Source organism: Temnothorax longispinosus, chromosome 3 (assembly GCF_030848805.1).
Source record: "Temnothorax longispinosus isolate EJ_2023e chromosome 3, Tlon_JGU_v1, whole genome shotgun sequence".
Classification (NCBI taxonomy): Eukaryota; Metazoa; Arthropoda; class Insecta; order Hymenoptera; family Formicidae; genus Temnothorax; species Temnothorax longispinosus.
The window spans coordinates 21,904,941-21,919,791 of NC_092360.1; the positions used below are offsets into that span (position 1 = coordinate 21,904,941).

At 35.4% G+C, this 14,851-nt stretch overlaps 1 protein-coding gene across 5 annotated transcripts in view; it reads right to left on the reverse strand.

Annotated features, from left to right (window-relative positions):
- Positions 1-14,851, reverse strand: part of Kair1d (Kainate-type ionotropic glutamate receptor subunit 1D) — a 233,017-nt gene that overhangs the window by 68,078 nt on the left and 150,088 nt on the right. The gene's annotated exons all lie outside the window — the stretch shown is intronic.

Here is a 14,851-nt window from a genome sequence, read left to right on the forward strand (position 1 = left end):
AGGGCGCGAGTAGAAATTAGTGCGATGTACCTACTTTAGAGAGTAAGATATTCCAAACTTATCTTATTCCGCTTTCCAAAATCATCTCGTCCATGAAATTTATTACAAGTGCTATGAGCGTGCGAAATTGCGATTTCGCAAGTAGTAACTTACAGTTCAGAACGTCGGATCGCACCGCGATTTTATTCATATCGCCGCTCGTTATTTTACACGGTACGAATTCATAAAAAAAAAAGTATAACATGCAGATTTTTCAACGATATACCATCGTGCACCGTTTTTGGTCATTTTTTTACCTGTTAACAGAGACGATGGTGCGGTTATCGACCCCGTTACTTGTCCATTTGCGATGCTAACAGGCTCGTATTGTCACAGAGAGCCCGGACAACGCTTGCTGGCGAATTGCCAGGTCGTATTCATTAATAATATGGTGATTATAAGCTGTAAGTTTTTGCCGAATTGAGGATTTACTAAATTTAGCAAGTTACACTCTTAATTGTTTAACAGGTCAGCGGACAGCGATGTAAGAGTGCACTGCTCCTCTGTAATTCATCGCCAGAGAATAAATATCTCGAGGAGTCGATTATTTGCATGCTTGGTAAAATAGAAAAATGGATTAGGTGATATATTTCCAGAATTAATATAAATAATTTCAATATTATATATCGTCCATAAAAAATAAACAAATTCCATTTATATGACATTTTTTTTGCAAATGCACTTTTTGGCCTCGATTGTTCCATATCATTATTTCACAGAGTTTAGGCCAACAAAGTTTTTTGGCCATTTACAGATGAGTTTCAATGTTTACTCAAGAAGTTACATAGATAGTTGTTGTGTATTTCACTTTTAACATAGTTTTTTGTCTCTCCTGTAAAAACTTAATAATTATCACATAGGCGATATTGTTTATTCGTACATTTCACAAATGAGTTCTCTCTTTTGATGTTTGCAAAAATCCAGACACAAGTTAAATTAGGTTGAACAAACAGCGTTTATTTAAACTCGCCACTCGGTGCTGTAATGCGATATGGAATGACAAATGTTGCTTGGTGTAGGTTGACTTTCTGAAATGCTAATGCCTTCGCATCGCTCCTAAATGCTATAAGGCAAGGTTTGTGCTTGGTAGATGTATTGTAATGGATACATCGGCCATTGTATTCCTTTTCTATATAATTTGTAATTTTATCAAATTTTTAATTAAAATCTATATACAATGTATATAATCAAAATACATTAAAATACAAAATCTATTAAAATAAATCTATTAAAATTAAATGGAGATTTGCAAAAAACAACGATAAAGCGCAATTACTTTATTAAAATTATTAGTCTAAACATAATTTATGGCATGCGTGGATATGATTAAAACAGTCATAATTGAACATTTGTTTGTTTATGGATACCGGAGGTAAATATACATAATAACCTTTATATATATAACCTAGTTTCCTATATTTCATACGTTTTACTTAAATTGATGGTAATTAGTAATAAACTTGGAGGCGCTGGGAACAAAACAGCGTTTTTATAAAAGGGCACTTGTTTTCCGCGTGCGTAATGTGAAGTCATTATACTGGTTTAACAAAACCGATGTAATTTACGCGACGATCCAATTTCTGTAAACTCCCCCCGTTCCCCGCCCAGTTCCCAGTAAAGGGAATAAATCGGTCGGTGTGTTCGCGCGGAATACTGACCGGCGCTGTATACCCATGCATCTCCCATAATCGCGGGACTTCGTGACTTCGATCGCGACAACTATGCCCGACTATGTCCGTCGTGTATTCGCACGTGCCGAACCAACCCCAATCGGTATCCTATGAATAACGCACTACGCTCGCCACTACGGCGAACGCCAAAATCTCGTTCGCCCGTTTGTGTATTTTGCGCGCGGTAATGTATCGCGACCGCGGGGATCGATGTTTAAATTACATCGAGTGTAGAGCACGACGTAAATTACAGTCCGCGATGCTTGTAAAATATCTGAGCGCGTTTCGTAGCGAGAGGGTTGCGTGCCCGTCGCCCGATAATTTCACCGAGCTTCCGGCGATAAGCGACGACTGCGATCGAATCTAGCGTTCGCGTCCGGAAATAACTGGATCTTCCGAAGATATATTTCGACGTTTTTATTGATGCGATGCATTCGTTCGAAATTAATATCCGCAAACTCGTGAAGCGACACGCATTTGTGCCTCTATGAATCAACATTGGGTGCTTTTCATTTAGCGGACACAAGTCGACGCAAGCGTCATTCTGTCTTTTTTCAACATCTATAGTGAATAAGGAAGATAGAGTGGTGCTTGTGTTGACTTGTGTCGTCAACTGGAAAGCACCCATTGTGTGCGCTATGAAGTATTAATCATTAATCTTGTTTCACTGTAATACTTGATACATAAAAATACTTTATGTATCTGAAAAAAAATGGAAGAAAAATTGAATTATTTTGTTTGAGGATTTTGATAATCGGTCTCTTGTATAATTCATTCAGTTCAGAAACTATCTTTGTATCTCTGTTTTAGGCACCCTAAAAAACCTATTTACTCTGTTGTTCTAAATGTTGTCGTTATCGCATAATCAAGTGCGAGATAATGCGAGATAAAGGAATTAATAAGTAACAAGTAGAATCTATTTATGTATTAGTTTATAGAAAATTAGAATAAATATTTAATATTAAAGTTAAGAAATCTGTTTAACAAGTCTGTAAAAATCTTTTTATTGTATTATTAATACATTAATTTAGAATGTTTTTTTATTACATTTAAATAGCGAGATGCATAACTGTGGTAAATCAAATTGCTGCATGGATCATATATTGAAAGCCACAGCATATTATTAAATTATCTCATTAGTATAAATACATACATTATCTAATTATGTATTTATCACTTAATTATCATTATTTTAGTATTGATCCATGTATTGTAATTTAATATAAATATTTACTATGCGTCTATATTTGTTTAAATATTTTTTTTTGAATCAGTACAATTTTTTGTAAAGGCAATTTGCATTTATAACGACAATCGTAGATTTATTTGTGAAATAAAAAAAGGTAAAAAGAGTGATGCCCTTCACGAAAATTCATTATTCATAATATCCAACTGAATAAACCTTCGAGTTGTTACAATCAATTCTGTCAATCTCTCAAAGTTCCGTTCGTTCCGAACTATTTTTCATTCCGAGGAATCGATGCGTATCGAGATACGTTGCCTCAAAAGTTTCCGAGGAGCGATCCAGAGATACTTTGCGCGAAAGGCATGGTGTCGCCGAAATTACGTATTCACAGAGCACGACGCGGACATATAGGAGTACGCGGACCTCGTGGCCGATGCAAATTGGGCGGAAATATTTCAGCGGTGAAATATTTAAGTCGCCTTACGCGTTGCCGCGGTGGCTCTTATCATAGTATCGGAGTTCGCGCGTGACACGAGATTTATTACGCTCGTTACATTGCCATTTCGAGCACGTCTGCGGTCGAGTACGTTACGCTTCACACGACAGTGACCGTAATGCAGGTTGATCCGCGTCTCCTTACGCGCGTCCCCTCTTTTACCTAATTCGGAATAAATTGTTCTTTACTAAAAAATATTAAGATCGCAGGCAATGCAGTTATTAAGAATATTCGTAAATAAATTTTTCGAGAATATGAGCATGAGCATGCAAGAAAAAATTATTACGCAATTGGTATTACACAAGTAGTTTTAATCCCTTAAGTCCAAGGAAGCCCATATATGTGCTTTTTTGCTTTAAATCCTTATAACTCGACGTCCTAATTAAAATTTTTAGACTGTAATTGTTATTAAGCGGTAAAAAGAATTGCTCTTTTCAAAAGTCTAGTCGGCGATGAGGTGGAATATCTGAAAATAAGATATAAAAGTTGAAAGGTAGTAAAAAAAAGTAAGTAACTTCTTTTTATACTGACAAATATTCAACTAATAAATAATTTCACTTACCTTTTTGAGCAAAATTTTTGTTATAAATTGAGTAATTTATAACGTTCTCAAAAAGATGAACAAAATCATTTATTAGTTGAATATTTGTAAAAAGGCAAGAATAACTTATTTTTTATCTCTACTTTCAACCTTTATAGCTTTTTTTTTTAGATATTCCACTCCATTATCGACGAGATTTTCGAAAAGAGCAACTCCTTTTACCTCTAAATATCAATTACAATTTAACAATTTTGATTAAAACCCGAATTACACAAGGATTTAAAACAGCAAAGCGTGTAGGGGCGTCCTTATAGAACTTAGTGGGTTAATTTGACAATGTATTGATTAGCGTAACAATTATAAGAGTATTTATGAGAACATGAATGAAATAGAATGAAATGCGGGTGGAAATATGCCGTTAATTACGAATAGCTTTTAATTGAGATATAAATAGCAAGCTATTTGATAACCAAAAGAATTAAAAAGGTATTCGATCAATGATGGCCAAATGGCTTTGCTCCGTGAAAGTCCTAGCTCGAAATTTATCAAAGAATCCATCTTGTTAAAAGAAACGGCCACATGAATTCGGCGCATTCTGCTCGCGCGCGCAGATGGCACATAAGGCGTGAGCGAGGGCGTGAGTGCATATGCTTTTATCTCGCCGCCGTCGCCGCCGCCGCGCCGCGTGGATACGTCCCACGGTCGATGCTGCTTTCCATAATGAACGCGGCGCATCAGTCTGCGAGTTCGCAGATGCATTCTTTCTCCGGATGCAGCGCGGCACAAAGTTCCCCCGTGTTGCATTTTTCAGACGGATTTTTATGCCGAACTCTGAGAAACGCGCGCGATTCGCGGCGTCCTCGATTTACTCGGATTAAGCGCGATTCGAGATGCATTCGCACGTCGCATTCTCGGTGAATAATATAATTTATTTTACATGGTTTACATTGGTTTTCGCGGACGTAGCGTTTTTGCTCGTGGAATATCACGTTCCGAAAACTCAATTTTATATAGGGCGCTTTTATAAAGTACAATTCCTTTGGATAATCAATTATTTTATGTTTCATGAGAATAATTCTTTTGTAAAAACGTGCTTCTAATTTTCATGTTTTTATGAAATATTTTTACTTGTCAAGTAACAATAAATGCATCACATCACTTATTGTTAGAAATAATTGGAACAATCGTATTGTAACATACTTTTTACTGTGTCTAAAACGTTCATCTTTCAGTTTTATTTTTAAGTTCGTTCATCCGGTTTATAATTTTTTTATACGTACGTCCAATCAAAAGTTTTTAAAACGTTCTACGCTTTCACATTGGGTTCTTACGCGTGTAAAGAGCTTTGCTCTCTTATTATTGAGTTCTTATGCGCGTAAGATCTACGTAAAGGAGTAGTTACTCGTAGTAGCGCGACTAACGAACTGCTTGCGGACGTATTCCTTGTAATAAGATCTCAAAAGAAGGACCATCCGTCTTTGTTCCAAGCTTGTATGATTATTTTAGTCAGCTAGACCAAGTAGTGTGCGCAAAAATCTTCCTAACATAGTTTTTACTGCGTCTAAAACGTTCACATTTCAAGTTTTAATTTGTCACACTTAATCCTTAAATGCACCATTTTTCGTTGTATTCTGAATATTTTTAAAATAATGACTGTTTAAGGAATTCTACAAAAAATATTTAAAAAATTCTTCTTTATTAATTCAAACCCTCTAAACTCTGAATTATTTGAACTCTTTTTAGACTATTTTTGTGACGATATGAGTGCAAACCCGTACGTTTTCAGTTTGAACTTTATAAGGGAGAGTACAATCGAAAAATCGCTCTGCATATATGCAAAACTGCGCATTTAAGGATTAAGTTCGCTCATTCGGTTTATAATTTTTACATGTGTATATCCAATCAACAGTTCTTAAACGTTCTACTCTTTCGCATTAGATTCTTACGCGCGTAAAGAGCCTCGCCCACTCATTAAGTTCTTACGCGTACATCTACGTACAATAGTGGTTACTCATGGTAGCGCGACTAACGAACCGCTTGCGGACGTACTCCTTGTAACAAGATCTCAAAAGGAGGAACATCCGTCTGTGCTCCGAGCTCGTATGATTTTTCTAGCCAGCTCGACCGAGCAGTGCGCGCAACCGAAACCTTCTTTTTGCTCCTTCTTTTCTCAAGATGTTTTCCGCAAAAAGTCCCGCTCGCTCTCATCTTCAGAATAAATCCCTATTCGTTCCGACGTGTAGGATTCAGACACTATAAGGCGCTTAATGTATATCTATGAGAATACCGCACTTCGAATTGTAGGGGCAAATAAGTGAAGCCTAAATGTGCCCTACAGTTTCATAAAAAAGAGATTTTCTGTTAGAGAGATAAATTTTTAAGATGCCTCAAATTTCACGGATTTCCTTTTGTTTATGGATTCTTTCACAAAATTACAATTGATTTTCCATAGCAGAAATGTCAGGGTACCAATAATCGTTGCTAATAAACATTTGAAAATTTCATCAATTAGAAATTTTTACAATTTAAGCTTCAAAAGTATGTAAAAAGTTCAAAAAATTTTACTATGTTAAGTAAAAGTAAACTAGCAAAATTCTAAGAAAGTTACTTAAAAAATAATATTTAAATTTAAATCTTCAAATTGCGAAGATAACGTCTAATTATACGATCAATTATGAATTATATCGATTCATTGAAATCTATTATAAATTGTAATTGTAATTAAATTCCATTATAAATTAAAGGTTCTAGAGATCAAATGCAGCGTGTGGAAGCTGGAATGTATATTATATTGAGATATATTATTTTACTATTGTACAATGGCCGAATATAGTTTACGTATTAAATCATGCTATTGTGACTATCAATCAAATTTCGATACAGTCGATTACCATAACATATTATAATAGTTGATGGCAAAATTTACATATAGAATATCCAATTAACATTAATCCCAAGCGTGAGAAACCACTTTCAATTTCGGTTTTGCATTATTATACTCTGACCGCTTATATTGATGACTTTTGAACGCTTTTTAGGCGATAAATGTTTGATCAATTGACGCCTCTTAAATTTATATCACGTTTCGTTACGCGATTATGATTTATCAATTACGAGTATTGAGGAAGAAAATGTAGCATCTTCTGAACATTGCGCAATGAATCGTGAAATTAACAAAATTATAATCCTGGAGCATCGTTCTCTTAGTTATTGTGTCGTAGTAGATTTCAATTTTCTACTTCCATTTCCTTTAGAGATATCCATTTTCCAATAACATCTTATGACATCTCTACCTACTTCTTACTAATACCACGCATTGTATTAATATTTGTATTACTGATATAAAACACGTATTGAATTTTTATTTAATTCACCCCAATTATTTCATATTTTTAGTAAACGTTATTATTAAAGCACTAACTATATATAAAATATCACTTTTTGTTACGCAAGAAAGTAATACTTTATATTAATCTAAAAAATAAATTTTAAATTAACGCTATTGGAAATTATTTATTCTGTATCTTTTTAATTAATAGGTAAGTAAAATTTAATTATTAAATTTGTTATTACGTAAACAAGAGCAGGAATTTTTGCATAATAACATCTAATTTAATATTCTATTTAAAATTTTATCTATATTATCTTAATATGTGATGCGATATACGTGGCGCATATTATCGCATTTCAGAATTAATTGAATAAAAAAAGATAATTATCATTTACGAGTTGAAAAGACTAGTTAAAGTGATTAAACTCAAATTTCAGATGAAATTTTATTTAGTATTGTGTGTCTGATATATACAATATATATATATATATTTATATATATATATATAAAAGCGTGTATATATTTGTTTTTATCGTCCCTTCCTGTATTGCTGCACACCGAATTTAAGCTTCAGCAGCTTTCCGGAAATAACAAGTTAGTAGGGACAATGGTTGTCGATTGTTAGTTTTTATTTGTGCCTGGGAGTCCGTAATCCAGCGTGGCAATTGTTTCGAAAGTTTTAACTTCAATGAGAAATAAAATTTCCGGCTTTCTTACGCGCATTTTTTCCAGCGATTTTCGAATGCCGTTTCTATACGGTATTACGGTACGCGTGTTACCGTCAATGGAAAACAAATGAAATTTACCAAATATAATATGTCAGCTACGTCATTTATAAATTACCTTTGAAATAAAATATGCGTGCGAGAGAAAGGAAATTATTAAATGCGCACCATTATTGGCGCACAATTTGTGACTTTAAGGTAAATCTGAAATAATGTGTCGCATTGTGTGTGTCGCATGTTACACTGAATGTACGTGTGGAATCACATTGCAGTGGATGCCGCTGCTAACATTTGGATGCGTTACATTATATTGCGAAATTGCGAATTGTAGTATTATTCGTATAACGTGATGAAGAGGAAATACGCCAGAAATAAAATTATATCTCGACACTAATGCAAATTTTCTCTCTTTCTCTTTCTCTCTCTCCCTCTCGGATTGTCGGTATTAGTTAATTGCACTCGGTGATGCTTCAAACGAATTTCTATTAAATTTCGCTTACAATGTACGTACACAAAATCTAGGACGATCGCCACATCGGGCTTTTTGTTCGCTGTGCAACGTTGGCTCCGCTGAAATTTCGTTGGCTCGAATTTCACAGCGTGTGCAGCTTATCGCGCATAGTAACAACAAATAAAACTACTTCTGTTGTAATAACCCTCGTTGGAATAATTAATATCGAGGGCGCTTGTGGCAGCAATTTTGACCGACGATACGACCAGTAAATTAATTAATCATATTTCGTGTATTTCCGGCGGTTGAATTTCACTTGACGACAAAATCAATTTTTATCTGCGTATATAAATTCAATATTTAATATTGGTTGATATAAGTGGCATATTGATTATACATTAATTGCAGGGATGAAAAAAATAGTCGAATAAGACAGAGAAAAATCATACGATGTAAATCAAACGTCAATTAAATTCTCGTATCTGCGATATATATACACATGGATTTCTGTCCGAGACAATGAAATTCGAAAAATATCCTCCTTATCCGCCTACTTCGAATCCTATTCGCGATGAATGCACTTTGCATTTTCTGCGACGACGCCGCGGCGGTTCTTTTCTCCGCGCGTCATCTCCTATTTGAAGTTTTCGAGATGCATTAGGAGATAGAGAAGTGAGCGAGAAATCGGGCGCTCTTAATTCCGCTCCTAATATAACTCCGCTTAATGCATTCGTAAATAATGCATTCTCGGGTGTGCGCGTAGCCTTCAAAGTGTGCAGCCATTTCAGTTCGGTTCGCCGCTGCGCCGCGCCGCGCCGTCGTACTTGGAGGATGTCACTGTCGGCATTAAAATTGCCTTCAGAATAGCGCGATGGTGGCGAACTGCGAAGGTGAGACGTCGATTACGAGCGATGAAACTTGCGGCAACAAGCGGCTTAGTCCGCCGCGAACAACGGGATAATCCTCCCAAACGCGCGCTCTTCCCTCTCCCTCCCTCTCGATTACGTTCGTTCTCTTCTCGAACGCGAAACGAGATTACGTCTGACGTGCTTCTAGACGCAACGGAGTTATTCACTTCCGACGTAATACAACCGCTTTATTCGACGGTACCATATTCCACGTCCGCGCGCTCTCCGCCGTGTACGATATTGCGTCTACATTTCTTGACGATCGCCCTTCCTTCGTCCCCCTCCTCTCCCTCCGGTCCTTCGTCCCTTCAATAAAGCGCATCGTTCCACGCGCACGCTCTCTCCAGAAATAATGCTAGCAATATACCGCGGATGAGTTTCACCGAAGATTGATTCTGTCAAGATAATTACGCGGAGGATCTGCGTAAGTAATCCCGATAGGTTTACGAGGATCTTGATTTCGAGAGAGCTCATTGCACTCTCTAATTTGCATAAATTGCAACAATTTCAGTTTTTCAAGAAAGAAAAATGCTGATAATAGAACACAATCTAAAATTAAAACAATAATAACACAATCTAACAAAGTAAAACGTAAAGAGGCACACAAAAATATTAAACTTTGAAACAGTTAAAGGAGATTTTCATTGTCTCTATGCATGTGTGAATATGTAATAAATATATGAAGTAAAGGAGAAATAAATATTTTAATTTTTAGTTAAAAAGTTAGTTCTTTTTTCGCGATACGTTAATCGTTGCACAACAAATCGCAATAATTCTATAGATTCTGAGAAAAGTTAAGAGCAACCCGTGTACACCGCGATTGAGATGATTAGTCGGATAATTCGCGGTTTTGATCGTTATCACGTATCGGTCTCGACGAGTGGAACGCTCATCACCGCGTCAGAGATGAATGCACGAGAATGCAATCCATTTACCACCCGACACGCTCTTTTCACCGTAGTGGATGAGAAAAGGCAAGCGGAAGCGATGCGGTCGGCGTTACGAGCGATTGCCAAACGAGCGCGAAGAAATCCTGCGAAAGAGGAAACGGAAGTAAATAGCTAATCGGCGAGGATACGGAAGATACGGGAAAAAGGGTGCAATCGGCTTTCAATCGCGTTGGCTGTACGTGGTTTCGCTGAATGACATTGATTAGTAACCCAACCCCAGAGAAATAAACGTTTCGCTCGGAGTACACCCAGGGCTGGGCGAATTCTTGACTTGTCTATAGTGCCTAAAATGCGAACCGAGAAAGCGCGAGAGAGAGAGGAGCGATAGATATACGTTGTTGAGGAGAGTGCGCGTTCAGTCATTGAATGCCGCACCTTGAGCAGAATCGAGTGGGCACTTACCGATTGTTTAGATAGTTTGGACAGGGATAACTTGAGCGGTAAATGAGATGACGGTTGACTTATAGGATAAAATAACTTGTGATATTATTATATATTTTGTGTTTGAATTACATGAAAGAATCCTATAAAGTGTGAAAAAGATTTGGCCAAAAAAATAATCAAAGAGAATAGTTTCCCTTAGATAAATAAAAAGTTTTTAAAAATAGTTTCTATTATGTCCCAATGCTTCTATGTTTATAGCGCATAGGTACTTGCCATTATGCTTTATGGGAAATTACATAATAAGATAATTACCTTTTCTTTCCAGGATTTTTTTAATTTTACGCAATTGCTCTTTAATCAAGATATATAACATATTCATACGTAAAACATAATATAAAGTATTAAAATAATGAATAATAAAATTTTATTATTAACAATTTTAATAATATATTTAATATTGGACATTTTCAATAAATGAGTTATTTCGAATTTTTCCCAGAGGGAAAAAATAAACCTTTGTCAAATAACTTTTTATTAAAACTAACTTAAATTAAAAATAAATTTAGAATAATTTTATTATCAAATCAGAACTTTTTTATGCACGTGATATAATAATAGCTGGTTAAGAGCAGATGCATTTAATTTAAAGTACATAAAAGTGAGCTGATGTTAAATGTTTTTTTTTTTTCAAGGCTCTATACTCTCTACAGGGGTTTTCTTGGGGCCTGATGATGGTACCAGTATTGGTTGTACGAAGTGGAGCAGTAAAGCGCAATGAGCAAAAGCTCGATTAGGAAACAGTACAAATTGAATTCCAACAGCAACATAGTGGCTGATTCAACCGATCCATCCACACCGGCTGCTGGCCCGACGACCATCGGAGCACAGAAGCCGGTCCATTATAGGCCACGAGGAAGATCGTTAAATCATTGCTGCGGTAATGGCAATTGCGCCCTTCGCGGTTCATTAACACCAACATATCACCCGCTATATCATCATAATGTCGATTATCTTGCAAACGGAATGACCAATGCCATTCCATCATTTAAAGTTCAAAAGTAAACAACGTTTAAGTAGAATATCTCTTTCGTTATACGGAATAATTTTAATTATACAGAATTCTCCAATTAAAATGTATTCATGATCGTAGAGAAAATGCCCTAATGATTACGTATATCTATACAATAAATATTACATCTAGCGATCATTAGTGATAGCTAGACATCTTACAATTAAATAATTAAGGGAATTCATACTAAATAATGAACAATCACCGTATATTCCTTAATGTTTAAGATGTGACCCTCAATGATAGTAATAATGAGCAGTATAATATTTAATTTAATATAAAGCAATCGTGGTAAATATTTCTACGTAACGTAATAGCTATTGCGTAATTTAACAAACTTATTTATTTATAAGAAATGTTACAAATAGTCATTTCAATTCTGAGGTGCTGATGTACATGAAATTTAAATAATTTTATTTACTTATTTGTCAAAGTTTACTTATTTGTCAAATAAGGAACATGTGGTCTCTCTCTTTCTCTAATTAAAATTTTATGGTTAAGAGAGCGATAATTTTATGAGATTGTAAAGTATTTGTTATTTGTTCCTGATGGCTTACCAAGGGATTCTTTCATCTAGCTAGGATAGAAGAAAATAGCACGGCAGAAGGAGCAGTCTACGTTCGTGCGCAGGAATGCGAATCGAAATACCTGACAATTCGATTTCGACGCGGACAATACGAACTGTCCGAAAGTTCAAAGCGAGATTGGATAGATTCGTCTTCGCGTTTGAATGTAATAATTGGTGCGTCTCGTTCAGGGACATTTCGAATGCGAAAGTAATAGAGCAATTTTTAACGTTATCATTGTTTCCGTAGAAAGATTAAAAGCGTTTTGTATGTGCTAAAATAGTGTCATTAACAATATTTTTTACCGACTAGTGAAATGCAAAAAATAAAAGAACAGTATTCCAGATATTATATTATTTACATTATGTTGCTATTTTTATCATAAAAATAATTGAAACAATAATAATTGTTGTTTCTATTAATTGTTTCAAATAAAATAATAATTGTTATTTCTTTCTATGCTCTAAAAGTAAGTTTATAAAAATAACATTTTTAATTTATATAAGCATTTATTTTACGTGAAATCCAATTATAACATTTCAATATTTTATCAAGTTTAAATAAATAATGAATAAATCGTAGTTTGTGTAAAAGCTTAAAGGTACCTTAACGCAATATTTTCTTGCAGTTGATACTTTTCATAAATAGGAATTGTTTATTTTCATTTTGCCGGAATAATGCGCCGTTTGCGATAGTAATTTGTTATCGTTTTGCGGAAAATCGTGGCGCGGAAGGGTATTAAAGTTATCCCCACAATTCACCCGATGTGAATCAAAGAGACTCACTGGTCGTGCTTTTTATTCTATTTTTCTGCTCCCTGCAATCGCCTTCGGTTCCTTTGAACTACGCATAAGATGGTACCGGAAAGTAAAATATTTCCGTCGTCGAGTTGACTGAATGAGGCTGTCGCTCGTTTGAAGGAATCGACGCCAACCGTTCGCCCACCTCCGCCGTCTTTTTTTTTCTCCCCCGATTTTTCCTTTTCCTCCGAGTCGAGTACTCTAATCAGGATGCCGCTGCTCTCCTAGTGAATTTTGCATTTTCGCCGCGTTGGAAATGGCGGGATTCCGTTGAGAAAAGAACTCGGGCGAGAGAAAACCAAAACCCTGTTCTAACACCGTGAAATAACTGACGACGTAAGCTACTTCCCTCCAGGTTTACTAGACTCCACAATGGAAACCTGAGACTGAGGAAACCTGATGTTTATCACTTTCAGAACGCGAAAGCTTATTAAACGTTTCTCCGCCTTCTTTATGTCCTCCAACCTTTCGCGCGCGCTCGCATTTCATTGTGCGAACATCGGATTTTGCAAATTAAGAAACTGAATCTCTATCATGAATCTTACACGAGTTTTTAATCTGAAAAGGTGCAACTTCCTCAATCGATCATCGTTGTATTAGTTCAGATATATTAATTATTCTAATATGAAATCTGTGTTATTCTCTTTTATCCTCTATAAATATAAATTTATCTTTTACAACTTGCAAATATAGATAAATTCTTATTGTTTGTATATAAATTGATTTTGTATAAGAATTACTTTTTACTCCATGTTTTAATCAGGCATTAGAATATTAGAAAATACTAATTTGATTACTTTTCATAACATTTATTTTTTCTTTTATAACAATTTTTTGGTAAAATATTTTTATAAAAACATTTTGTTCAAATATTTTACACAAATTACGCAGTCTGATAGATAAAACAGATAAAAATGTATGTCAAATGTATATTCGCATGAATATACGTACTAATTAGAGTTGCGTCAGTGATTGCGAGAGTTTATCAGAATATTTCGAAATACTAGAATAGCAACATTAAAAATTTGTGATTTTTAACAAATGCTGGAGACTCAGTGATGCGACACGCGAATGGATTCTAATTGAAATTATCTGATGAGAGAGAGAGAGAGAGAGAGAGAGAGAGAGAGAGAGAGAGAGAGAGAGAGAGAAAGCGAGAAAAAAAGCGCATAGCTTTAGATATGCGGTGACCTTTAAATTGTGTTCTCTGTGCATCATTGCTGAAAGCCCTTTGATCGAGGATGTCAAAGCCAACCCACGCGACCGTAAATTATTATCTAGTCATCAATATTTCATACGAAATCCGTAAAGGACTTCAGGAAATTCGTCACGTAGAAATAAATTCTGTCTGTTGATCGTGTTTTACTACTTATGGATCTAAGAATTACTGTTTTTAACATAGGCAATAAAATTGAATAACGTATTTAGTAATAATTGTGTAAAAATCATATTTTTCCCGAGTAACAACCATCTCATTAGATACATATTTAAGGTACAAATAAAGAGCAATTGTTTTCTGATGTCTACGTCAAGGGGAAATTTCATTTTCGCTGGCTTTCATCGTTTCCTTTGGGACATGCTTGCGCGTTTCATTCGCCCGCAGCGAACGGATTTATCGACTTTCTCACGAATGTTCTCTCGCGTTTGAAGCGTAAAGCGCCTCGCAGCCATGGATATTTATTTTCTACTCGCAAGTCCCTTCAAAAATAAAAGAAAACTCAGTGATGGGCGATGA